At 50.8% G+C, this 27,809-nt stretch overlaps 1 protein-coding gene across 8 annotated transcripts in view; it reads right to left on the bottom strand.

Annotated features, from left to right (window-relative positions):
• The window catches only part of RBFOX3 (RNA binding fox-1 homolog 3), a 546,061-nt gene that overhangs the window by 456,830 nt on the left and 61,422 nt on the right, over window positions 1-27,809 (bottom strand). Inside the window, exon 1 of one of the 8 annotated variants that reach the window (XM_017879341.1) lies at window positions 15,007-15,025. The exons of the other annotated variants lie outside the window; for them this stretch is intronic. The gene's annotated coding sequence lies outside the window, so the exon portion shown is untranslated. Of the gene's footprint in view, window positions 1-15,006; window positions 15,026-27,809 lie in introns of those variants that run through there. 8 annotated transcript variants of the gene reach the window in all.

Here is a 27,809-nt window from a genome sequence, read left to right as displayed (position 1 = left end):
GGAGGTGACGCTGAGGTCTGGGCGTACTCCCAGTTGGAGGAGCCAAAGCAGAGAAAGGAGGGAGAGTGAGGAAGGAAGGGTCGAGGGCACTACTCATCCTGTCCCCATCCCCTGAGGCTTTAGAAGAGAGGCTGGCAAACTCCAGCAAGGGCCAAACCCGGCTCCCCACCTGTGCTTGTGAACAACATGTCGCTGGGACCCAGCACGTTCCCTCACATTCATCCCTGGCTGCCTTCCTGCTGCATGGCACAGCCACGTGCTCTGAGGGGCTGAGACCGTCTGGCCTGCCAGGCCTGGAATATTACAACCTGACCCTTGACAGAAGAAGTTCGCCAACCCCTGCTCCGAATCATCTCCGCCACGGAGGAGACGCCGTGAACTTCCACAAAGCCTGGACGGAAGGGGCTTTCTAATGAGATGAGGCGGCATCGAGGGCAGCCCACAGAGAGGAGGAATCAGCAAAGTGAGCTCTCTTCAATCTCACCCCGGGGAAAACCTCCAGCCGCACACCACGGAGAGAGTGGATTTTGTGGGGGCGAAGCTGGAGCGAGGCACCTGCTCTGTTATCAATTTCAAGTTGTATTTTCAAAGCAAGGATGTTGCCATGGAGTGGCAGAATTGTCCTGATCACCCTGGCCCTCAGCACTCTGCGAATAAATCCCCCACGCATGGCACCATCCACCAACAGAGCGTTCTTGCCCAAACCTGCCCAAGAGTATGAAATGCGTAAGGCCCAGAGCCGCACCTCCTCCGCCTTTGTGCCGCAGCCCTGGGCCCAGCGACAGCTCACCTGGGGCCAACTGATGGTAATTTACTTTGAGGCTGTGATGGAATATCCATCCACAAAATTCAGCACCAAGAGGCAGCCCAGCCCTGCAAGCCAGAACGCAGAGACCAGAGGGGAGGATGGCCGCCCCAGCAGTTCCCTTGATCAGTGCCAGCCTGTGTAGGTCTTGGAGCTTCAAAGACGAATGAGACTCTGCCCCGGCCCTCGGGTGCCCGCAGTAGGGCTGCAGAAACCATGAAGAAGCCCAGACGGGACCATCACCACAGTGTGATATTCTGGGGAAGTGCCCACGTGCCGCAGGACCACAGAGGACGGAGCCTCCGGGAGCTTCCAGAGCAGCTCCTCCAAGGCTGTCTATACTGGGAAAAGGGGTCTGTTTGCAGCAGTGTATTCTCAGTAACTCATGTTGTAAATATTCCAGGCCTGGCGGGTTAGACAGTCTTGGCCAGTCAGAGCCACGTGGCTGTGCTGTGCGGCAGGAAGGCTGCTGTGGATGAACGTGGTGGAGTGGTATTGTGGGCTGGTGGCATTCTTGGCCCTCTGCCCTAAGGTCATGGGGGCTTTGCCCCCCAGTCCGGGGCTCCTCCCCACCCAGGACTTAACCATCATTTGCACGGGGCCTGCCCGCTTTCTCCTTGGAAGAAGAATGGGCAGATTCCTTCCCAGAAGATGCTACATGGAGAAGCCCCATTGTCACTCCCAAGCCCCCAGACCCCACTTCTCAGCCCCTACAGACTGTGCGTGCCCACGGGGGGGGGCTCCTGCCGCTGGCCCAGTTGGGTCTGCAGCACAGGTGTCCACCCTCCCTGCCAGCCTCTGCTCGCCGCCCGGAGGCCCCAGGTGGGCATGAGGAGGCTGTTTGCGTGTGCGGAGGAGGGCGGCCCAGGCGAGCAGGTGGGCCCGGGCAGCTTGGCGGTTAAGTGTTCTCGGCATCTGAGGCGGCTTCACTTTTCGGCAGCCAGTGAAGGACAAGCACCCTGTAAATTTAGAACGCGTGATGGCTGGCTGCTTTTGGTATTCATCTGAGTGCACGGGGAGATGGAATAATCCACCCGTGGCCGTGCCCTTACATCCCAGCCCACGCCGCTGCCTGCAGAAGGGAAAACCTTTCCCAAAAGTAAAAAGGTAACGGGCCCCTCTAAGGCCCATCCCAAGACCAGCCTTGGCCACCTCCCAAGGGGACCCTCCTCTCCTTCTCACATTTAGCTAAAAATAAAGCCCTTTTTGGCAGCAAATGCACCCAGTTTCCCCAGAACATAAGCTCCCTGGGAATCTAGAAATGAAAGAGCTCTACCTCTTATCAAGCCCAGATGGATTCCTGAAAATCTGTGTCCAAGCAATTTGTGCAAATCAATCACGTTCTCCATGACTCACCGTCATCTGGGATGCATCCCTCACAGCTGACCGCCAGGCGGCTGACCACCCGCTCCACACACAGCAGGCTGGACAGTGCCAGGCTGGAGCAAACACTGCAAGAGGGGCCGGCTGCTGCAGGGGAGGGTCCTTAAGGGATGTGGACCCTTGAACCCAGATTCTACTGTGCATGTTGGGGGGTCAGGTTCCCACAAAGTGAGGCAGGCCTGAATGCAGATGACCCTACTGTGGATCCTTTTAGACCTTGGCCTCCTTCCTTCTCAGGTGGCAGCACCAGAATTACCCTGGAACCTCTCACTTGACCTCACAAAGTTGTCCCCAGGGCAAGTGATCTGAGTGTGAATAACTGCCCCGGAAAGGGGAGCGGGGGGAGGAAGAGTGAGGCTCAGTTTCCCCTTTGTACATGTTATCCCGTGCAGCTCCTAAAGGCAGAATAGGGTTGGCCCAAGGCCAGCCAGCTCCAGACTGGGACTCCATGCAGAGCCTAGGGTGGCACAGAGGGGATTGAGGTGGGGCCCAGGTGAGCCCATTTGCGCTGCAGAGAGAAGCCTCTGAATTCGGACAGAGGAGGAACCAGGTTGCAGGCAGGGAGGCTCAGCCAGAGCTGATGAGGGTGCAGTGGCTGCGGAGATGGACAGAAAGGGTCAGATCCAAGGTGAGTGGACTGGGCAGGGGTCCACATGTGGGAGGCTGGAGGAGTGGAAGTAACCGAGGTCAGCGACGGAGGCCCACACTGCAGTCTAGGAGTCACTGAGGCCACCACACAGAGCTTGCTCTTCAGGAAGGAGCAGCCAGGGGCCCCTGCCTCTGTCCACTCTTGATAAGGGTGGAAAGGGGGTGTGGAGCACAGAGTCTTGGCCGTGCTGCCCTCACATAGCCAGCACGGTAACCTGGAATCCTGGGACACAAGCAAAGGCCACAGGGACCGATTCCTGCCCCATGGCTGTCTTTCATCAGGTGACTATTAAACACGTGTGTGTGAGTGTGTGCACGCATGCACGCCGCGTGTCAGGGAAGGGACGGCCCCTGTCCAAACTGCGCTCAGCAGGTGGGTGTTTGATGTCAGCTGACAGACGGAAGCTCTGGCAGCGGACTTTACCGGTTTATACCAAAGGAAGGGGCCGTCCCCAGCTGGACTCAGTATTCCTTCAAGTAAAGAAAGACAGTGCTTGCCCTGTCTCAAGTCCCAGGCAAGGTCTTGACTCCTGTAATTCCTTTTAGTTTTCACATCCCTGTGAAGGAGGCATTGCCCCCATTTTCTAGATGAAGGAAACTAAGCTTAGAGAAGTTCCTCAGAACCAGCTGGTGGGCAGCTGGGATTTGAACCCGGCCATTTTATGTCCACTCTACTTCATGGCCTCTGCCCTGTGTTTCCCTTGTAGGATGGTCCCAGGGCCGGAACAGGCTGTGTTCTTCATCCTCCCCAACTGGAGGCAGAGAGTCGAATCCAGGCCTCAAAAATCCTCCCAAGCCTACCCCTGGCCATGCCCATTGGCTGGCGGCGGCAGAACAGAGGAATAGTGACACTGTCTTCAGGGGTGGCGATAAACCCACACCTCCGTGCTCAACATAAAACCCACGGCTCCATGCTCACCATGGTCTGCACCTGTCAGGGAGGGGCCTCTGGGTTCTGGCATGACTGTTGCTTTCTCTCCTGGCCGACTGGGGGAGTTTTCTGAAAACCATTTCCATTACTTCAACCCTCACAAAACCAGCATCAGTTCTGCCCAGCCCAGGGTGCCCCGAGCACGGGGCATAGATACCCCATGACGGAGAAGGGGAAGTTCTCAGGGTGTGGCCCGCCTTGGGGAGAGCCCAGGGGCTGGTCACGGGTGCTTTGCAGCACAGGAGGGCAGCCTGGGTCATCTCTGGTCAGGGAGTCTGAGCAGCCTCTAGAAAGATCCGTGGTATCACTTTTTCCTTATTATAAAAGTTATACATATTCACTGTAGAAAATTTAGAAACTACACATATGCAAAAAGAAGAAAATAAAAATAACCCATAATCCCACTAACCCGAAATAACTCCTGTTAACATTTTGAGCATATATACACTCCCAGACTTTCCTATGCATAGAATATATATTTTGAGTTCTAAGTGGGATCATACTGTACATTCCATTTTGTAACTTTTTTCCATTTAACTCTATGTCATACCAAATCATTAACTATTCTTCCACAACAGCATTTTTAAATGGCTGAAATAGCCAAAAAAAACAAAAAAAAAAAAAAAAAAAAAAAACAAAAAACAACACTAAAGGGACAGTTGAGGGCAGGAGAGAAAATTTTACAACACAGAAACTTGCAGTTAAGCATTAAATATGAAAATGCTCTTTGTAAACAAACGTATTTTCTCTCTTTCATCCAAATTCTACAATATTGAAAAACGAAAATGTCATCCAACTTGAGACAGGAGACCTCATCACCCATAGTTGGTGACGGCTCCAGGAGGAGCCAGCATCGCTGTTCAGAAGGGCTGACCGACTCTCCCTGCGGGTGGAAAGTTGTCTAGACATTTCTGACGCTGTAGGATTGCAGTCGTCGGAACACTGTCAAACCATTCCCCGGTGAGATCCTCAGGAGGGGCTCAGAGGGAGGTGGGAGAGGTTAGAATCTGAATCCGAGGGGGTCGCACAGGACCCACATCAGCTGTGCCAAGAGCGGGGTGTGTCCCTCACATATGAAATAGGACCTCCGTGGGGTCTGCTGGACGCTCCCCAGGTCCTGGAGGGGCTGACATCCTCTCCAGTCCAGCCTCGGAACCAGCCAGAGGCTGTTCCACATCACTGGTCCCTGAAGCTTGGTAGCAAATCCAAGAAAGAAGGTGTCCTCGGGGGTAGAACCAACCATGAATGGCCATTGCTGTACCAGCCCCAAGACCCACCGCGACCTAACTGCGGAGTCTGGAGAAGAAATCATGCTTGTAAAAATCACCACGGCCAAGCCTCTGTGTCTCCCCAGTTTATTCAAGTTCCCTTTCTCGACGTGCTTTAGGGAAGCCCCTTCAGGAAAACACCCACCTGCCGTGTGCAAAATGAAGACGGAGGGAGATCGTTGCCCCCTCGGAAGTCGGTTCGACAAGTGCCCCAGAGACTGGGCCCAGAGAGACAAGGACCAAGGGGAGAAATATGGGAGACTCGGCCCTGGGGGACTGCCATGTGGGCAGCTCTCATGCCCAGAGGGATCCCAGCTGAATCGGTTAGGATGCTTCCAGCAGCACCCAACAAAAACCTGACCCAAACTGGCTGAAGCCACAAGGAAGTGTGCCAGTCACGTGACAGGAAGTCCAGGCTGGGGCAGCTGTGGGGCGGGGTGATTCAGCCCCTCTCTCTGGTGCAAGGACACGGGTCCTGTCCCCTGCCTGCTCTGCTACCCCAATGTCGGCCTCCCCCTTGGGCTAGAAGCAGCAGCTGCATGGCAGGATCCCAAGGCCCCTCTCGGAAGCCAAGGGCTGTTCATAGAGGCCGACTCCTGTCCTCCCTTCCCTGAAAGACACTCTCTTTGTCTCACTGGCCAGATCTGGGGATCACTTATAGGTCAGGAGAAGACAGAGGGTGACAGAGGCTCCCAGAAGTCAGCCCACCAGCAAAGCCTCTCTCCAGCAAAACTTGTTCCTACCTTTCCTCCAGAGAGTGTCACAAGGGGACAGCAGCCTCCAATCTCCCTATTCCTTTACTCTCTCCCCTGTTGCCCAAGCGAGTCACCCCAAACGAATGAGGCCCTTAGATGATCCACAGGGTAGAAGGGGCCCGGCTACCCCTCAAAGTTTCCTGGGCTTGCAGGTCTGTGGCATGGCTGGGGTCCTGGCCAGACCACATTCTAGGGGGCAAGGCAGGATAGCCAGCCCGCAAAGACACAGTATGCCCAGCCAGGCAAGGTTTCCTATGTTGGGGACAGTCAATCTGACACAGGAATAACCTATCCTCTGCACCCAGGAAGCCTGCAGTGCTGAGCCGTCTGCATTTGCTAGGGCTACCGGCTGCCACTTACTCCAAGGAACAGGGTGGGAAGAGTCCACACGGAGAGGGGACGCAGGTTGGTCTCTGCTCCCCGTCAGTCACAAACCTGCTCCTGGTTTCCCTGCACAGCTCCCCCAGCCACTGCACCCCCGCCCGTAACCAGTAGCGGCAGGGTCATCTCCATGGGACCCTCCGTCCCTCCACAACTTCCTAAGCACTGACGGGCCCTCTCTGTCCTCCCTTTCCCAATTTCCATTGCTGGCTAGATTTAGCTGGTCCCACAGAGGGCTGGGGAGGGAAAGCTGCAAACTCCATGGCCAGGCAGTTCGACCCCAGACACCCTCACTCTGTCACCCAGACTGGAGTGCAGTGGCGTGATCTCAGCTTACTGCAACCTCTGCCTCCCAGGCTCAAGCGATTCTCCTGCCTCAGCCTCCCAAGTAGCTGGGATTACAGGTTTGCACCACTACCGCCCAGCAAATTTTTATATTTTTAGTGGAGACAGGGTTTTACCATGTGGGCCAGGCTGGTCTTGAACTTTTGACCTCAAATGATCCACTTGCCTTGGCCTCCCAAAGTGCTGGGAATACAGGTGTGAGCCATGGTACCTAGCCCGCCCCCATTATTCAGCACCATCAGACGTGCCCTTGTCTTGCCCTGCACAGGCCTGGTTATGTGTGTTCCAGTAAAATACAGCAATACGGAAGCCTGAGCGTCTGTAAATCTGCCAGCCGAGTGGCCCTGCTTAATTACAGCTCCCAAAACACCCACTATGGCTGCATCGGCCCTGTCCATGGTGATCCATTGCCCTGATCCATTGCCTCCTTGGTCACGGGTGTTTTCTCCTGAAGGAGCCGGCCACAGGGCATGCTTGCCCCGCCCCAGCTGAGCACTTCGCAGAGTCCCACGCTGTATCATCCATCCTCTAACGGAGCCGGAGACAGGACAGTGACCTGTTTGGCCGGTGTGTGTGTGTGACTTGTGGCTACCATAACAAATCACCACAAACTCACTGGCTTAAAGCAACACACATTTGGCCGGGTGTGGGGGCTAACACTGTAATCCCAGCACTTTGGGAGGCTGAGGCGAGTGGATCACAAGGTCAGGAGATCGAGACCATCCTGGCCAACATGGTAAAACCCCGTCTCTACTAAAAATACAAAAAATTAGCTGGGCATGGTGGCGAGCACTTGTAATCCCAGCTATTCGGGAGGCTGAGGCAGAAGAATCACTTGAACCAGGGAGTCGGAGGTTGCAGTGAGCTGAGATCGCACCACTGCACTCCCGCCTGGTGACAGAGTGAGACTCCGTCTAAAAAAAAAGAAAAAAGCAACACCCATTTATCCTCTTATAGTTCTGGAGACCAGTGTCTGAAATCAAGGGGCTGGGAGGGTTGCGCTCCCTCCAAAGCTTCTAAGGAAGGCTCCTCCCTCACCCCTTCCAGCTTCTGGCATTGCTGGCAGTGCTCGGTGCATTTGACTTGTGGCCACATCGCTCCTGGCTCTGCCTCCATCATCATAGGGCCTCTCCCTGTGCGTCCGTCCTCCCTTCTTCTTAGAAGGGCACTAGTCATTGGATTTAGGGGCCACCCTCATCTTAACTTGATGAAATCTGCAAAGACCCTATTTCCAAATAAAGTCCCATTCACAAGTTTGGGAGGTTAGGATTTGGACATGAAGGGTCCACAGCCAGCCTGCAACAGTGGGTGTCCCCTGCAATGCCAAGCGGGGACGGGGTCCTTACTCCTCCTGGGCCATGGTGGACATATGACTTCCTTAGACTGGCCAAATTCTGTTTCCCTAGAACCCCTGCCTACAAGTCCTATTTCTGCCTTTGAACAAAAAGGGCCAGATCGACTTCCTCCTGCCCACGACAGACTTTGAAACTGTGGAGCATCATGACAGGCCTACCCTCTCCCCAGTCCCCCAAGGATCCCAGCTCCAATTATGACCCCCACCTCCCCACCCCAAATTGAGGAGTTAAGTCCCTTTGTGCCCAGCTCTTGGGCCAGGTCAGCCCCAAGTGGTCACTGTCCCTTCTACAGCAAGTCACAGAGTGGACCCCAAGTGTCCCAGGAGGACGGGCTAGTGGGAGTGGGGGAGATGAACACACCTGGAGGCCCAAGGCACGTCTATACCCCCCGAGGAGATGCTTCCTGTCAAACATGCTCTGGGTGCCGTGGTGGGGCAGCGGGGGGTGCTGGCAAGGGCAACACCAGGCAAGGTCTCCATACTCAGGACTCTGGAGCCCAACATAGGGGGTGGGGCAGAGACGCCAGGCAGCTCTTCCCCCTGAGCCAGGCTATCCTTCTGCTATTCAACTATTTTGCAAACACAAACCCTCAACACGTAACACCGACAGAAGAGGAGCTGCCCCTTCCCAGGCTGTTGTGAACACATGTAACCACACGATGAGTCTTCATTCCTGCAGGCTGATGGCCCTGTGGCATCAGGAGCATCTGTGTGTGCCTGGCATGCAGCAGGAACTTAATTAAGCCACTGGGATGAATGGAGGAATGAATGAATGAATGAATGAATGCACAGAGGATCTGGCTACAGTGGAGACAGGGAGCTGGAGTTTTCCCTTCTGTGCCCCTTTCCTCCCACCTTGCAGTCCGTGAGGCACCGCCCTGTAGCGAAGGGCAAATTTGGCCTTGGGGGAGGCAGGGACAACCACAGTCAGGGCAGAAAGTCTCGGTGCCACCTCCCTTCCAAGGCCTGGTTCCCTGCTCTGGAGCTGAGTTTTCCCTGGGCACAGTAAGAGCAGGAGAGTAAAGGTGGGTAAGCTTTGAGAATCATCCCGGCCAGCCCCTGCCTTTAGGGCAGCACCAGGGCAGCAACACATTTACGGAGGATCTCAACCCCTGTGTGGTTCCTTCAGACCCAAGAGTCAGGATGAGATCGGCAGGCAACAGGTGTCCATGTGGGGGTTGGATGTCTGTGATTCCCAGGAGACCTAGGAGGTCACCATTGTGAGCTCAGGTCTAAGCCCCAGAGATCTAGGGAGGGTCTGAGCACACTGGTCCAGAAGCAACCTCAACACTGTATGTAAAGTCAAAGCATGGGTATGGCCCATACGTAAAGAGTGCCCTGAAATTAATAAGAAAACAACCCCATGGAAACATGGACAAAGTATGTGAACAGGCTGTTCACAGAAATACACATGAAAATGGCCAATAAACACATGAAAAATACTCAACCTTCCTCAAGCTGGGGAAATGCAATTAAAATGATGAGATGTTTTATATGCTTAGACTGAAAAATAATAACTGGTCAGGTGTGGTGGCTCATGCCTGTAACCCCAGCACTTTGGGAGGCTGAGGTGGGAGGATTGCTTGAGCTCAGGAGTTAGAGACCAGCCTGGGCAACATGGCAAAAACCTGTTTCTACAAAAAATAGAAAAATTAGCAGGGCATGGTGGCACATACCTGTAGTCCCAGCTACTTGGGAGGCTGAGGTGGGAGGATCACCTGAGCCCAGGGGGTCATGGCTACAGTGAGCCATGATCGTACCACTGCACTCAAGCCTGGGCAACAGAGTGAGACCCTATCCAAAATAAAAAAAAAATTAAAACCCCAAAACCAAACAAACAAAAAGAAATAATAATAACTGATGCTGGTATGGGAATAAAATAAAGAATCACATAGTGTGGAGGAATCTGACAACTTTTGACTTTTTGTAAAGTAACCCAGGTGTAGTTTTAAGTTAAAATGTAAGATACACATACCCTTTGCCCCAGTAAGTCTACTGTTGGGGTTTTCTCCAGGAAAGCTACGAGTGCCAGGAAACCACGTAGTGCATGGTAGTGTCTGTGCATTAGTTTGGGAGGAGACATTTCCAATTGCTAACAGTGGTTAACAGTTGGAGGTCAGAGGTCGCCCCAGGAGAGTTGGATTTGGGGAAGGAGGTCCCAGACCATTCATTTCACTTTACACACTTCTGTGTTGTAAGAACAAAGAAGCATATATTTTTATAGCTCATGCAACTGAATTTTTAAATGACTAAGAACATCATTTCAAAGTAAAGCCTTTCAACTCTCTATGCTATTACAGGTAGGGTTCCAGATTTAGGGAATAAGAACACGGGGCACGGTTAACTTGGAATCTCAGAGGAACACAGTTTTTTGTTTGGGTTTTTAGTGTAAGTAGGTCCCATGCGATGTGTGACACACACCTATATTAAAAAACCTTTGTCATTCATCTGAAACCCGAATTTCATTGTGTGTCCTGTGTCTTATCTGGCAACCCTGGGGACAGCAGGAGGAAAAGGAAGAAACAGCTTCATAATCTCTGCCATTTGAACGGATCCATTCCCTCTCCTTCCATATGAAAACCTGCTGTGTCCGGGTGATACTTCTTCCTCCCGGTAATCAAGCGCACGCACGCACACTCACAGGCGCTGACCATGCGTCACCCTCCGAGAACATCCTGACTCAGACCGAGCATTTCAGCAGATGCTGATGTTCAGCGTGGCTCCAATCTGAGAGCCAAGATGTCACTTCAAACTCATCCTGCTGAGACCTGAGCCTCTGGGGCAGGGCCGGGGCTCTGCAGCGCTGTGTTCTAGCCTGACAGTGCCCAGTTCACAGAAGGGAGTTGGCAAATGCAGGGAGACAAATGAATGGCGGAGGCCCTGGCGCACGGTGGAGGGGCCGGCACCCACCTCCTTAAGACGCACGGTGTCCAGGCCCCAGCCCCAGGCTCCTCCTCAGCGTGTCGGGCAGGGCTGCCCCACATCTGTGCCAAGGCCAGCGTCCTGGATGGTCTACCCACTGCCAGGTGCTCCTGCTGTCCTCTCCTCCCACACAACGCACACTCCTCCACAAAGAAGGGCCCAGGCCCTGCTTCCAAAAGCAGATTCCATGTCATTCGGGTACCGTCATGGTGCACAGACGTGGGCTGAGAGCGGGGAGCTACACTTGGGCCTGGAGCCTGTGTGGCCTCCGCCAGGTTGTGGGTTGCTCGACCTCCTGGAGCTTCGGTGCCTCCATCTGTAAAAGTGGAGGTCGATGAAATATCCTTGAAGGGGTTTCTAAGCATTTCCAATAGTTTAGGGTCAGTGGTGTCCTCAGCTGTCCTAATCCATTTAGTGCCGGTTGGACTTCAACCAGACACTTCAGAGTATCCCAGCCGGAGACACGGGACCACTAGCTGCAAGAAAGTTCCCTCTCGCCCCTCTTCTTGAGGCCTGGGGGGGGCTCTGCAGGCCCAAGTATCCTCCGAGGAACTGCTGCTTAATCCGAGTGCTTGTCGAGCCGCGGCAGCCACAGACCAGACGTTAGCGTTACAGCCCACACTGATCTTTGTCAATTACGCTCCAGTATTTGAGCTCTAACCAGCTTTAAATTGAATCAGGACAAAATCATCAGAATAAAAAGAGCCCAAGCCACAGCCTTTCAATTCCAGCACTGGAAAAAAAAAGTTATACATTTCATAATGGCCTTCTACCCCATAATGAACAGGAAAAATAAATTAGATTCCAAGCTAAGGGTATATTTATGCAATTTCATTATGTGCCCATGAGCAAGCCTGGTTTTCACCAAGATAAAAATGAGCTCTCAGAAACACTCGCACTAAATAAATGGAGTGATTTAACAGCTTAACGGGAAGCGTGGAAGAGGAGCTGAAGGACAATGTCAAAAATGAGAAAATAAAAATAAGAGAAGCTTACAATGTACCACCATACTCGGTGTACAAAGTACCAGTGGCGCTGGAGTCTGCGGCCCGCGGTGGGTCTGCCTGTCCCTCGGGAGGAAGCAGCTCTGTCCTCAGCACTCCAGGGACCTACAGCCAAGAACAGTGGAAGAGACACGGCTTCTCCCCTTGACCACAAGCCCACGTGATGGCAAAGCCGCCAAGGCTCTCTCTGTACCCCGGTGAGTTACCCTGTTACCATCAAACCCCTAGGCCTCAAGTCAGTTCTTCAGGCCCACCCTGGCTCCTAGCAAGAGACCACTCGCCCCAGAGCAGGATTTCGGTGGAACCTCTGGCTTTGTCTCAGCCCTTTCCGTGCTGATCAGTAACCTTTCTTCATCTCACTGGCAGAGTGCCTCTTGGTTCTCTCTTTTGCTTGTTTCAGGGCCCTCGCGTTTGATGGCACCAGTTTCGACGGCAGAGTGACACCTCCTGCCGATGTCACCAGGTGGGCCATGGAGCACAGGGCTCCTCCAGGGTCCCCACGCACTGGCTGCCGGGGCCTTCCCTCGAGTGTTTCTTTTCACCGAACAAAACCATGTTCTCTGCTGCCTTTAAACTCCTTGAGAGCGTCAACTCTTTTTTTCATGTATTGTTTATCGTGCAACACTCCGAGGCCTCTATGTGAGAGGCGTTTTATAAGTTCAGGTTGTTGTGAAGGTTGACAAAATAATAGATTCCTTTTTATTTTTTCTATGGATATTTACAAAGCTGGAAATTGTTTCCTGAAAACGCTGGTGGTGTCTAACTGGGGCAGACTTCAATTCAGACAGCTCAGGGGTCTCTCCCAAAAGGCAGCAGCTTCACCCTCCCTGGCTGCCCTTTGCAGCCACTCACAAGCGGCTCCCCAATGCTGTCAGCAAGGGCCAAGGAGAAGGTAATGAAATTACACAGTGTGAGTGCCAGTGGGGCAGCTCCCTAGTCCCTAGATGAGGAAATCAGAAAGAGATTAGGAGGGATCCCAATGAATCAGTGAAGAAGCTGGGCTTAGACCAGTCCGTCTCATGGAAACAGCATGGCAGTCCCATGGGCAATTTTAAGTTTTCTAGGCCGGGCGCGGTGGCTCACGCCTGTAATCCCAGCACTTTGGGAGACCAAGGCAGGCAGATCACCTGAGGTCAGGAGTTCAAGACCAGCCTGGCCAACATGGCAAAACCCCGTCTCTACTAAAAATACAAAAATTAGCTGGGCGTGGTGGCAAGTGTCTGTAATCCCAGCTACTCCAGAGGCTGAGGCAGGAGAATTGCTTGAACCCAGGCGGTGGAGGTTGCAGTGAGACGAGATCACACCAGTGCACTCCAGCCTGGGCAATAGAGCAAGACTCCATCTCAAAATAAAAGGATTTTTGTTGTTGTTATTGTTGTTTTTACAAAACAAATGAAATTAATTGTAATCACTTAATTTATTTAACCCAATATATTCAAAATATTTTTGGATCAATAAGTACACTATATAAGGGGTTATTGGTCACGTGTTTTACATGTTTTGTCCGTATGCTGGATCTTGAAGTTGGTGTGCACTTTTCACTCTACACACGTCAGCTGTCCAGCTCTCTCCTGTGGCCGGTGGCTGCCATCTGGGTCCAGGGAGGCACAGACCCCTACACATCACAGCTGCCTCCCTCACAACCACAACCCCAAGCCTAAAAGACAACCATTTGGTCACATGTAACCCGGCATACAGCAGCTGAAGCATAAAGGGGAATATGTCCAACACTCAGAACCATATCTTTGCAAGTAATTAGTGATTTTCCAAAACCACCAGGAGACCAGCAGAAAATCACCTCCTCCACGCCTTACTGAGCATCTTTTCTGTGCCAGGACCAAAGGACGTTACAGGTGCGAGTTTGCTGCATCTTCAGAGCTCTGCGAGGCCGATGCTGCCTTCACTGTGACTCCCCGATAAACGGAGGCTCAGATAGGGCGGCCCAAAATTGCATTAGTGGTGCAGAGTGAAAGAATGCCTGAAACGCCAACGTTCAGCACCCTCTGAGCGTAGAATTTCCCCTCCTGCAAGCAGGACCCCCTTGGAGCCGAACAGGTGCTCAACACCCCTACATCTCTTGTGGGGCAGGCTTCAGCTCTTCAGCTACTCCGCACAGAGCAAAACCAAGGCCCTCCTGCCAACTTCACACTCGCCCCTGCACCAGCTCCTCCTTGATCAGGGCCTCCAAGGAAACAGAATAAACAAACAAGCTGATAAATAAACACCAAGCGAGGTAGATGAAACGCACGGCGAAGATGAAGCATGCTGGGCACGTTCCAACCCCGTGGTCTTAGGTACAAAGCCCACTAACTCATCAGTGCCGACGGAGTTTGAATTCCGCAGCACCGTGTGATTCTTGGCTACTGTCCAGCAATAATTCAGAGCTACTGGTCAACCAAGAAAGACACAGCCAGGGTGGGCTGAATGGGGCGAGGGTGGCATGCAGAGTGAACCCCCTACCTCCCGAGCCAGGGTGCCCACAAGCAGCCTGAGAGAGGGTAGTCAGAGTAGCCGTAGCACCAAGTAAGGGAAACTCGTGCCTCGGAACAGAGGGGCTTAAACACCCCTTGGCCCATCCCTGGGCATTGAGAGCTCCTTCCCCCGTGCTAAAGTGGAGGTAAGGCCCACAGATAGTCCCGCTGCAATCCTCACAGTGACCCTGAGTCAGGCACTTCTATGTTGCAAGAGAGGAAGCTGAGCCCAGAGGGCTGGTTGGTGTGGTCCCTGGACCGACACTAGCCGGTCACTGTCTCAATAGCACTTGTGTGGGTTTTATTCCAGCCTTGTGGAAGAAACCTTGAGATCTGCACAACGGAAAAGTACCAGAATCAGCCCCCAAGGATGCCATGAGCTTAGGCGGGCTGGTACGTTGGGCCCTCGCTGTGGGCTCTCTATTCAACACGGTGATTGCTGGTGTTGGTGGAAGGAGGCATCGAGGAAATACAGAAAACTGGGAAGCTGCCTCTCCCCAGTTGCTGGGGCACTGATTTGGAGAAGGAGGTGACAGATAAGCACAGAATGAAGAGGAGAGAAGAGAAAGAAAGCACAAAAGGATCAGGAGCCCCCTTCAAGGCTTTGAGAAGTCCGCTCCTCCTGTCGGAGTGCCCCGACCCTCCACACCTCCCCTGCCCTGCCAACCCTGACGCCTGCCATCCACCTGCACTCACCACACCTGCCCCACCACAACCACCAGGCTCCCTGCAGACGCACCTGGCTGCCTTCCCCAGGGCTCAGGGCGCAAACCTGCATCCTCGGGCTCTGTCTAGTCCCCTGTGCCGCCTCCTCGAAGCTCTTACATAACTTGGGTCCTTCCTCACCTCCTGAGCAGCGCCGCCCTCCCCCCACCTTCTAGACATGGGGGAGTAACATCTGCTCTCCTCACTCTTCTCCAAGAGAACTCCTTCCCCAACACCCGCATCCCAAACTCAAACACTGCCGCCCTCCCCAAAGCAGCAAGGGATAAAAAATAACATAAAATAAAAACATGCTACCACCACTACCCACCACATCATTAAGGGTAAAAAAAAAAAAAAAAAAAAAAAAAAAAAAAAAAAAAAAAAAAAAGCTCGCTCCAAAAAATAAAACTCTTTCCTTCTTGTTCCAGAAAACAATAATGCATCGTGGGGAAGGAGCACAGGAAGTGGGCAGACGGGGCCACTCTACCTTTTCATCTCCATTGCTGAGAGCATCTTTGATAGTGCTTATTTTGTAAAAAGAAAGAAGTCCATGCAGATCCTTGTGCCTGGATGCATGCTAAGAGAAGATACCAGAATCCTGCTCTGGGAAGCATTTTGAGGGTCCCCATTCCCGCCCTCTCTCTCGCCCCTGCCAGAGGAGCACATCTACCAGGAAAGAAGGAAGGGGCCAGCCGTGTTTGGGTTTTGGATCAAGAGGCCAGGATTAGCCTGATTGGAAGGCTCTCCAGCAACATAGGGAAGAAGAGAAAACAGCACGGCTGGGGAGACGGCCACAGGGTCCCATCGGAGACTATCCCATGCCCTCTGCCCTTGCTCCTGCCTGGCCTCTCCCCACTTCAGCCACCTTGGCAACACTCAGCCTCCAGGGGCCCAGAGGGAGCAGAGGTCTCCCAGGCCTGATTTGGTGTTCCAAGATTCCCAGGTCACTTCCTTCCAGGTAGCCGATTGGCTCAATGTCTGCCTTCCCTTCCAAACACTTCCGAGAAAACAAGAGGAGAGTCCTTAATTCTTTCCCCAGGGCACGCTGTCCAACCCACCTCCTTTTATCCAATTCCGCCTCCCAGCTGAGACTGCAGTTCCCCTTATAGCATGTTGCCAGCTGCCCTGAGCCCTCACCACCCTGCTCCAGGTTCTCACAGCCACGAGAATGGTTCCGGACATGCACACTCAGGCACAGCCGTGCACACTCAATCCCACCAGCTCACTCGGCTCACTCCATTTATTTGGCAGTTCTCATGGGGCATGGAAGGTTCTCCTTTGATCATTCCTATATAGCTAATTGGAAAGACTGTGTATGTGTGCGTGTGCATGTGTGTGCACACATACATGCATGTATACCGCTGCATAAGCCATCATGCTACAACTTGGATAAATCTCAGATATGTGGGTGGATACATCTTGCAGATTCGCATAATGACAAATTTAAAGCAAATAATTTTCAATGGCTATAGGTAGATCCAGAAAGATCATAGCCACAGTCTGGACCCCAGGAGTTTTCCATCTCCCTGATCTATAGTCCACCTGCCACCACTGATGAACGACAACCATGTGGACCCATCCAGGACCTCAGCGGAGAGCTCAAACCCCAGGCCGCTCTCCCACCAACACAGAGGATGTCACCCCGGAAAGGAAGCACAGGTTTATGGAGGACCAGCTGAGTGTCTACAGTCAGTCTCCCTTTTCAGCCCCACAAATGGCCATCAGATGAATGTCATCACCAATGCCCCACTGCTGAAGTGTGGCTCTGAATAAACACAGAGCCCTATCTGCTCAAAGCCCTTGATTTCCAGCACCCCAAAGAGCAAGACGACTCCCCTAAACAGGGATGATCGATGGCTTGTCTGCAGCCCCCTCCATGCCCACCCACCTGACGGCACCCCAGCTGCACCAGAAGCAGCACATGGCTTGGTTCCCTCCCATCCACCGGCATTCCGGGCAGTACCTTCCTCATTCTTTTTTTTTTTTTTTTTTTGAGACATGGTCTCACCCTGTTGCCCAGGCTGGAGTGCAGTGGTACAATCTCTGCTCACTGCAACCTCTGACTCCCAGGTTCAAGCGATTCTCCTGCCTCAGCCTCTGGAGTAGCTGGGATTACAGTTATGCACCACCACACCTGGCTAATTTTTGTATTTTTAGTAGAGACGGGTTTCTCCCTGTTGGTCAAGCTGGTCACGAACTCCTGACCTCAGGTGATCCACCCGCCTCGGCCTCCCAAAGTGCTGGGATTACAGGTGTGAGCCACTGCACCCAGTGCCTTCCTCATTCTTAGGACCCACTACTCAGCAGGAACTCTGCTCAGGGACCAAAAGGGAAGGTGGGTCTGAGCCTGACCCTTCCATCCAGGACTGGACAAGGAGCCCCAGGGAGCCCAGCAGCTGAACAATTACCTTGGGGCACCTGCGTCTGCCACAGGTTAGAGATAAAAGCATCTTTCAAGCCAACCCCCCAGGCATTCACTTTTCTGTTAAAAAATCACTCATGCCACTTTGGGAGGCTGAGGCAGGTGGATCACGAGGTCAAGAGTTTGAGACCAGCCTGACCAACATGATGAAACCCCATCTCTACTAAAAATACAAAAATTAGCCTGGGATGGTGGTGTGCACCTGTAATCCCAGCTACTGGGGAGGCTGAGGCAGGAGAATTGCTTGAATCCCAGAGGCGGAGGTTGCAGTGAGCCAAGATTGCATCACGGCACTCCAACCCGGGGAACAGAGCAAGACTCCATCTCAAAAAAAAAACAAAAAAAAAAACGGTTGCTTGTGGGAGGGACGAAGAGACCAAGAATAGGACCTTCAGGAGTTGAATCCCCAGACAAGCCCTCCTGGTCCCTCTCTCCTCAGAACTGGAGCTGAGTCCACTCATCCAAACAAACACACACCCCCAGCACTCATTAGAATTGAGAATTGTGTGTGCTTCACTTTCGGGGAACATCCACTGGGGAGAAGAGATCACGGCACACGCCACGGCATGGCACGAGTCCAGGGGCTGCCATCCAGCACCTGCGGAGACCAGCGGAGCAGGCTTAGGGAGGATGGTGGGCTTTCAGGGCAGCAGGCGGGGGGCTGTGCCACAGCCACTCTCCCTGGACAAGGCCTGGGCTGGGTACCTGGGCGGTACTCGCAGCCACGCACACCACCGATCCACAGCCTCAGCCAACATCCCCGGCACCCCAGTGAAAGACTCGGACCTCCAGCCCTTTACCTGGTCGAGCAGCCAGTGGGTTCATCCGATGGAGGCCCTGCCGAGGGCTGGCCATCCCCTGACCTCCTGGGAGAGGACCAGCCTCTCTCCTTACCCTATCCTAGACTACTCCAAACATTCTCTTTTCCTGTCTCCCCCTGTTTCCTCAAATATTACGGAAAAATCAAGTTCCCAGGCAGAGTCTCCACTCAGGGCTAGTGGCTTCTACCTGGGAACCTAGCCCAGTGCGGCACGGGCTGTGCCTCCCTTAAAGAAAGGGCAGGAGGTGGGGGCAGGCACAGCTCCTGTTGCCCCCAGCTCCAGCTCAGCTCCCAGAGTCTACCCAGGAGGGCCCGGCCTGGCACACAGCAGAGTTTCAGAGGCCACCAGAGCACTGGGGTCTCGGGCCTGAGGCTGCCCTCCGTGGACACACCCCCGCCTCACCCTCCCATGAGCTCCTGGAACAGAAGGGCTGGCTTGCATCTGTGACTCCCAAGGCTCAGAAGTCCAAGTCAGCATCCTGCCTGTGGGGAGGACAGCAGCTCCCATCTTCTCCAAAGGGCCCGGCAGCCCCGTGGCATGGCTGTCACCACCCCCAAAGCCCGTGCACTTTATTTCTGCAGGAACCACAGCTGTGCCCAGGATGATGGTATGAACTAAGAGGCTCCCAGAGGTCCGAGAGAAGTGCAGCTCTTGAGGCAGCATCAGATGCTGGAGAGGGGCCCAGCTCAGGCCTCAGTTTCCCCAGCTGTAAATTAGGGGACATTCCAGCCTGTCCAGGCAATGCAGCCTACTGCCACAAGTGGAGAACAGCCTGCTGCCATCTCTACAGGGTGTGCATGTCTTTGGGCACGCGTTGTATGTATTGCTGTAGCCCCAGTGCCTGCTTCAGGACCTGGCATACGAGTGCTCAAAAAATATCTGCAGAATGAATATATGACAGCTACCTCATGACATTTTATTTTATCCTCATAAAAACCCTGCAAGCTAGCAAGTGCCGTTGCTACCTCACTAGAGACCATGGTAATTGTTGCAGTAACAAATCCATATTGACCGTAAGGCACTTTGCTGGCATAATCTCATGCCTTCCTCTTCTCCAGGCTGTGAGGTGGTGGAATCATGGTCACTGTTTTGCAGATGAAGAAACTGAGGCTTGGGATGGGCAGATGCACCGACCAAGGTCCCTTGTCCCCAGGGCAGAGCAAACACCAGTCATAACCAGGCCAGGCTTTGTCTGCTCTTCTGGGAAGGCTGAGGAAAGCCTTGCCAGCAAGTAACAGCCACACAGCCTCAGGATTTTCATGAGTCTCTCTGGGTTCTGCCAGGCACAAACTGGCCTTACTTTAAAGTCCTAAGGGAGGTTGACGGGGCTCAACCCACAGGTAGGAGCCTGGAGCAGAGAAGATCCGCCTGCTGGTTGGTCCCAGGCCACTCCTCTGGGGCTCCTCCGGCACAACCCCAGGAATGAGCAGATGGCCTCCCTTTCTCCACCAGAGACAGGGAGAGGGATGCGGCTCCGTAGAAATAAGCGCCAACTGCGGCTTCGAGGCGGCAAAGCTAATGTTTCTGCAGAGACTTGAGAGCAAGTGAATCCGATACCATGGTTAGAGGACCAAAAATATCTTTAAGGATCATAACAATGATTTGTGTCTGTGTCAAAATGGGGTGGTGATTCCAGCCTCCCACCCGAAGCGGGCCCCTGGGGACACCAAGGATGATGGGGGCCCTCAGTGGGGCAGGCCTGAGGCCTTCCTGTGGGCACTGGGGGGCTGGGGAGGGAGACAAAGGAAGGCATAGCAGGTGCTGCCCCCACTGTGAGCCTCATGCCCTGTCTCTCTGGGAAAGGAATCTGACCGTCACCATGGGGCCAAATAGCACAATGGAGAGGGCTCAGCAGCTGTGGGCACAGGCCTCGGCCTGGTCAGAGCTAACATTAGATCAGGGAACATTGAATCGTCATAAAAAGTGAGAAAACTCCAGGGTTTAGTGACATGATGGATGAAGCAGTTTACCTAAAAAGACCCTCATGTTCTAGGAAGACTGTACACACCAAAAAAAAAAACTAGTGGATAGCTAACAGGCAGGGCAGGACATGGGCATGCTGGCCGGCTGTGCTGGGCACCACCCAGAGCTCTCGCACATCCCCGAGTCAATTGCTCCCTGTTGGGACCATTTTTTTCTGAGGTCCCTGTTGAGACCTCTATTTTCTGAGGTCTACACCAGGAAAACTTCCCCAGCCAGGGCCCGGTCAGGCCTGTGAACCTGAACACAAATAGGAGAGGTCAGGCAGGAACACAGGGGCGTGGGGAAAAAGAGCACTGAGCCCAGGGAAAGAAGAGGGCCAGAGGGCATCCCAGCTCCCAGGGGTATCGCCCTAAAAGTTTATGCAGCTTTGATGTACAAGGGGCAGCTCCATGAAGCCAGACCTCTTCCGTGGGAGCCAGTTTATTAACCGGCTCAGGCAGGTGAAATCGTGGAATTGAGAGATTACGGTGCAAGGAAGGCTAAACTGGTACAGTAAAAGGGGGCCCAGACATCAGGGAGAAAGTCCAGATGCAGGTCCACAAGCTCATGGTAAGGAAGTACATCACACACACACACATGTCTAGTACCCAAGCTTGGGATGAAGGACAAGTAGACCATTCTATAGTTTATTTAATAAGTATTTATCAAAGTACCACTACATGCTATAATCATTTACACAATGACAAAATGACTAGAAGGATGAATAGATGGATGAGTGGATGGATGATGAGTGGACAGATGGGTGGGCAGATGGCTGAATAGATAGATGGATGAAAAGATGGACCGATAGGTAGGTGGATGGGTAGATAGGTAGATGGATGAGTGGATGGAAGAATGGATAAGTGGATGGGTGGATGTGTGGACGAATGGGTGGGTGGGTGGATGGATGGATGGTCAGTGAGTGGGTTGATATATGGACAGACAGCTGGATGATACTCTGTTGAAATAAATGGAAGCAAATGGACAGAAATAATTTGACTTTGCAATTCAAAAATTCTCAAAATCTAGGACCTGGTATATTCTACATCAGTGCTATCCAATAGAATTTTCTGTGAGGACAAGAATGTTCCATACCTGTACTATCCAGTACGATAGCCACTAGCCCCATGTGGCTATTGAACACTTGAAATGTGGCTAGTATATCTGAACAAATGAAATTTTATTTAAATAGTCGCATGCAACTAGTAGTTGCTGTATTGGACAGAACAGTTCCAGAGTTTTTCAACACACCTTGCTGGTACTTCCTGGGAGGCCCCTGGGAATCCATGCTATGCAAAGGCAGATAGAAGAGATGATTCTGTGAGAAGCTGATACCAACATGAGCAGGGCGATTCCCCCTCTCCCCCAGCCCCTGGTTTCTGCTGAACAAGAAGGGAACTTGCAAAGCCAGGGGCTAAGAAAATGCTTTTCAACTTTAACATGTAATATAATTTGGATATTTGTCCCCTCCAAATCTCATGTTGAAATGCAGTCCCCAATTTTGGATGTGGGGCCTGGCGGAATGAGTGGATGGATGGGTGGATAGATGGGTGGGTGGATGGATGGATGCCTGGTTGAATAGGTAGATGGATGAGAAGATGGATGGATGGATGGATGGATGGATGGATGGATGGATGGATGGATGGATGGGTGGACTGATGGACGGGCAGATGGAAGATGGATAGATAGGTAGGTGGATCCCTCATTAATGACTTGGTGCCAACCTCCTGGTAATGAGTGAGTTCTTGCTCTGTGAGTTCACATGAGATGTGGTTGTTTAAAAGAGTCTAGAACTTTCTCCTCATGGTCTTGCTTCCTCTCTCACCATGTGACACTCTGGCTTCCCTTCACCTTCTGCTGTGATTGTAAGCTTCTTGCAGCCCTCACTAGAAATAGGTGCCAACACTATGCTTCATGTACAGCCTGCAGAACCACGAGCCAAATAAACTGTTCTTTATAAATTATTCAGCCTCAAGTATTCCTTTAGAGCAATGCAAATGGACTAATACAATATGCGTACAAAGCACCCAAAAATTTTGTTTAAAATGCAGATCCTAAAATTCAGTAGGCGCAGGGCGGGACTCAAACATTTGTATATCTAATAAGCCCTTACATGATGCTGACATTGGTCCAAGGACCACATTTTGAATAATAAGAGTTTTGGAGGCTTTCCATTCCACAAAAAACAAGGTTTTGTGGGCAGCAGAATGGAAAGACCCTAGAAGATCAAGATTAAATACGGAGAATCCAGCATAGTAAAGAAAAATTCAAATCTTCAAAATCTGATAATTTAAACAAATTAATGTATTGAAACCTTACTATAGGCCTGTATGCTATGGAAAATGCAGGGAGCTTCTGAGCTAGTTTAGGACGCAAAATAAACACACGAAAAGTTAAACAATAAATGACTTAAAATAATGGCTTAAACATCACACATCAGCAAAGCCTTTCATGGCCCCCACTCTTCGCACTGCAACCTGACCCTGACTCCTCTCCCAGCAGCATATTTTGCCATAAGAATTATCATTATCTAAGTTACAATACAATTTTTTTAATTTGTTTCCCACCTAGAATGCAAGCTCCAAGGGGGTAGGAATTTCTGTTTTGTTCACTGTTGTATCACCAGGGCCTGGTGTATGGAAGGCATTCAAGTCAGCAAATATTTGTTGAATTATAATTATTCCATTGTAATTCAAGAAATATTTGCTGACTTTAACTCTTGGCTCCATTTGGAGTTTATCGAGGTGTAAAAAATGTTCTTCAGGAGTGTGAAGTTTTTTGCACATGCATTTTGCACATGTCTTAAGTTTATTCCTAGATATTTTATTTTTGTTGTTATCATAAATAGGGGCCTTTTCTCCCATTATATTACTGTTGTAAGATAGATACATATATACATATGGACATGCATACATGCATACATAGGATTATCTTGTTGGTTGTAGTAGTTTTTCATGGATTCTCTAGGATTTTCCAAGTATACAATTATATCATCTAAAAAAAGGGTAATACTTTTTAGCCCCTCCTTTCCAATATTTATTCTTCTCATTTCTTTTCTTGTCTGATTGCATTGGCTAATGCTTCTGCTACAGTGTGAAATAGCGGTAACAAGAGTAGGCATCCTTGCTTTTTTCTTAACTTCAGTGTTTCCACATTAAGAAAAAAATGAGTTTCGAATATGATTACAGGCACGTTAAGAAAACGTCAATTTCTGTTTTGCTGAATGTTTATCAAGAATGGATGCTGAATTTTGTTAAACGTTTTTTCAGTATTAAAAAAGATAATCATGTGCTAATTCTCTATATTTATTAATATGATACATTATATAAATAGATTTCTTCCTATTAAACCATTCTTGCATTGCTAGAATAAGCTCCAAGTAGACACAGGGTATTATTATTTTAAGATGATGCTTGGATCCTATTTGGTAATCTCTTATTTAAATTTTTGCATTGATATTTATAAGTGAGACTGGTCCGTAGTTTTATTTTGTACAATATTTGTCAGATTAAAAAAACATTTTATTCTCACTTTAGGAAAATTACTTAGACTTTTCTTCTTTGTCTTTGCTGTGGAACGCTTTAATTAGTGTTGGAAGCACCTGCTCTTTAAAGGTTTCGTTCAAATTCCCCTGTGGAAACATCCAGACCACAAGCTTTGTGTGGGAGTAGCTTAGAAACTTTCTCTCTTCCCTGGAAATTGATCAGTTTGGTAAATTATATTTCTCTCTTGTCATTCCTCATTATGTGTTCCTTGGGCTTTCTTGGGGTTGTTTTTTGTTTGTTTGTTGTAGTTGTTTTGTTTTGTTTTGCTTTTTGAGACAGAGTCTCTCTCTCTCCCTGTTGCCCAGGCTGGAGTGCAGTGGTGAGATCTCGGCTCACCGCAACCTCTGCCTCCTGGGTGCAAGCAATTAATTCTCCTGCCTCAGCCTCCCAAGTAGCTGGGATTACAGGCACCCACCACCACATCTGGCTAATGTTTGTATTTTTAGTAGAGATGGGGTTTCAGCACATTGGCCAGGCTGGTCTCGAATTCCCAACCTCAGGCAATCCACCCGCCTCAGCCTCCCAAAATGCTGGGATTACAGGCATGAGCTATTATGCCTGGGTGCTTTCTTGGTTTCTAACCTTGACTATGTTTGTTAGTGGCTCATCTAACTTTTTCCAGAAAACAGCTTTTATTTACTAGTCCCATTTTTCTATTTTGTGGCCCATTGTTATTCTATTAGTCCATTAATGGCTTCCTCCTACATTTCTTCACTGTATTATTTTTTGTCCTTTTCCTAACTTTTTTGAATCATAAGCTTAACTGAGTTATTTTTGTTCTCTCATTTTTATTGGCTGTGCATTTAAGGCTGTGCATCCTCTCCATCCACACTCACGGTCACCCCTCACCTGGCCCTGCTGGCCCTTTCTTTGTGGGTGCTTCACACCCCGCTGTGAGCCTGACTTCATTGTGCTGTGCTGTCTCCACTTTGTCTTCCCCAGCAGGCTGGGCTCCTAGGAGGTGGGGACCACATCCTGCTCAGTTCCGGATGTCTAGCACCTAACACAGGGTCTCACACATGGAAGGTTTTCAATATACATTTGTGGGAAAAATTACAGAGTGGATAGTAATTTTGATGTACTATACAATCATAATAATTCTAAAACCAATATTTGAGTATTAATTCTATGCCAGGCACTGCGTTAGGTTCTGATGAGCAAAAGTTTTTTAATCCTCAGACACCACCATGAGTTGGGTTTTCCTCTCCCTCTTTTATGGCATAGGAAACCTGGGCTTAGAGAAGTTAAGGACTCTCCAAACCACAGAACAACAATGGACAGAACTCAGCCTCATGAGCAGCTAAAATGTACAGTCACAAAAAGCAAAGGAAACCAGCCTGAGGGGAACAAAGAGGGCCCACAGGGCAGGGCAGTCAGAACACAGGCTTGAGTGTCAGACAGACTTGAATTGGAATCAGATCTGCCACCACTAGCTATGGGACCCAAGGCAAATAGTTTCTTTGTGCCTCAGATGTTTCACCTCTGAAATGGGGAGAAGAGTATCCATATCCCCAACGGATGATTGTGAAAATCACATGGGTGATAGATATCGCACACCCAGCACAATGCCTGGTCCATAGTAAGCACTCAAGAAGTGGTGATGGTGATGGCCGTGGTGGTAGTAGTAGTGGTAGTGATGGTGGTGATGATGGTGGTGGTAGTGATGGAGATGAGGGCAGTGATAATGGTAGTGGTGGTAATAGTGATTATATGTCAGTGATGGTGGTGGTGGTGATGGTGATGATAGTCATGATGGTGGTGATAGTGGTGGCAATGGTGATAACGATGGCAGTAATGGTGGTGATGGTGATTATGATAGTATTGGCAATGGTGATGATGGCAGTGGTGGCGGTGATGGTGATTATGATAGTAGTGATGGTGGTGATGGTGATGATAATGGCAGTGATGGCGATGATGGTGGTAATGGTGATGATGATGATAGTCATGATGGTGGTGATGGTAACGGTGGTGATGATGATGATAGTAATGATGGTTGTGATGGCAGTGGTGGTGATGATGATGATAGTGGTGGTGGTGGTGATGGTAACAGTGGTGACAATAATGATGGTGGTGATGGCAGTGATAGTGGTAGCAATGGATAACGATGGCAGTAATGGTGGTGATGGTGATTATGATAGTAATGATGGTGGTGATGGCAGTGGTGGCAATGATGGTGATTATGATAGTAGTGATGGTGGTGATGGCGATGGTAATGGTGATAATGGCAGTGATGGTGATGATGGTGGTGATGGTGATGATGATGATAGTAATGATGGTGGTGGTGATAACAGTGGTGATGATGATGATAGTGGTGATGGTGGTAGTAGAAGGCAGTGGCAGCAGCAATGGTATTGGCAACAATGACAACAATTACATCATCCCAGAACTACAACTACAACAATGTCACCAAAACCCAATACCATACAGTGAAGACAGGCCCCATTGGAAAGATGAATCAATACCTACAGAGCAGAAGAAATGGAAGATTCTAGAATGTCAGACTGGGAAAGCATACTTGCAATCATCCAGACGCAATTTCTCCACTTTACAGATGGGGAAGCAAAGACCAGGGTCAGGAGAGTAGTTTACCCAAGGTCTCACACCTGCTACCAGCCAGGCCTAGAGTAGACTGAGTTTTCCAAACCAAGCTGGTCTCCACTCCTCCCTGCCAACCCTTCAAACACCAGTGAGCACTTACTCTGGGGCGGGCACTGGCTTAGGTTCTGGGAACCCAAAGAAATGAATACAGGAGGGGATGTCAAGACATAAGGCAAAACAGATAGCAGTTCCATTCAGTGGTGGGATGAGAAGGAGTGCCCATGTGGCTCCGTAAAGCATTTGAATGGCCAAGGAGGGGACAGACCATGCTGGAAACGGAGTTGACGGAGGTAGCTCTACCCAGGCGGCCCACAGGAAGGCTTACAGGGAGCTGTAAGGCAGGAAGTGTTGATTTCAGCACAAATGAGCAACAGGAGGAGGAGCTATAACCACATCCAGAGGGGGTGGGGAGAGGAAATCAAGTATACAAATTAGAGCTGATGTGAAATTAACGGCTACTTAAAAGACTCGAACTAATTTAATAACTTTGCCAGTAATGAAAATATATGAACTAGGAAGAAAAGACGGGCAAAATATTTACTGGCAAAAGGCAAAATAAGAAAATATCTGAGAAGGCAGCACATCCATCAACGTCTTGAGATGGCAAAATTCCTAGGAAGAGAGGGACTTTCTGCAGGCACAGAGTCCACCGAAGGGGAGTGCGGGGAAGGGGACAGGATCAAGGACTCTTCACTGGCAGGAGTTACTGTTACCCAAGGGTTCACCCTGTGTCCAGCTAGTGCTCAGGGCTTTCCACGTCTGTCTCCATGGTCCCCAAAGAACTCTACTAAGAAACTGACAAGGCCGGTCATGGTGGCTGACACCTATAATTCCAGCACTTTGGGAGGCTGAGAGTGATAGATCATTTGAGGTCAGGAGTTCAAGACCAGCCTGGGCAACATGGTGAAACCCCATCTTTACCCAAAAATATAAAAATTAGCCAGGCATAGTGGCGGGCACCTGTAATCCCAGCTACTCGGGAGGCTGAAGCAGGAGGCGGAGGTTGCAATGAGCCAAGGTCGCACCACTGCACTCCAGCTTGCGTGACAGAGCAAAACACTGTCTCAAAAAGAAGAAGAAGAAAGAAGAAAGAAGAAGAAGAAGGAGGAGGAGGAGGAAGAAGAGGAAGGAAGAAGGAGAAGAAGAGGAAGAGGAAGAGGAAGAAGAAAGAGAAGGAGAAGGAAAGAGAAGAGAAGAGAAGAGAAGAGAAGAGAAGAGAAGAGAAGAGAAGAGAAGAGAAGAGAAGAGAATGAAATTGCCCAGAGAATGAGCAGGTAGCCTGGAATTCCAACCCAGGCAGTATGGCCCCAGGCCCTGGACTCTTAGTCTCTATCTGGTCCATTCCCCCTGCCCACCCACCCACCCAGCCATGGAGAAGCCAACAAGGGCCGCCCTCCAAACCCCGAGAAAACCCGAGTCTGGTCTGCACACAGCTAAGCACCTATCCCACAGCCGTAGCCTCTGAGACTACGGAACATTCCGAAGAGAC

This window comes from Rhinopithecus bieti, unplaced genomic scaffold (genome assembly GCF_001698545.2).
Source record: "Rhinopithecus bieti isolate Rb0 unplaced genomic scaffold, ASM169854v2 scaffold_9899, whole genome shotgun sequence".
Classification (NCBI taxonomy): Eukaryota; Metazoa; Chordata; class Mammalia; order Primates; family Cercopithecidae; genus Rhinopithecus; species Rhinopithecus bieti.
The sequence above is the reverse complement of the archived record's forward strand: the minus strand, read 5'-3'. Positions and strand labels throughout refer to the sequence as shown.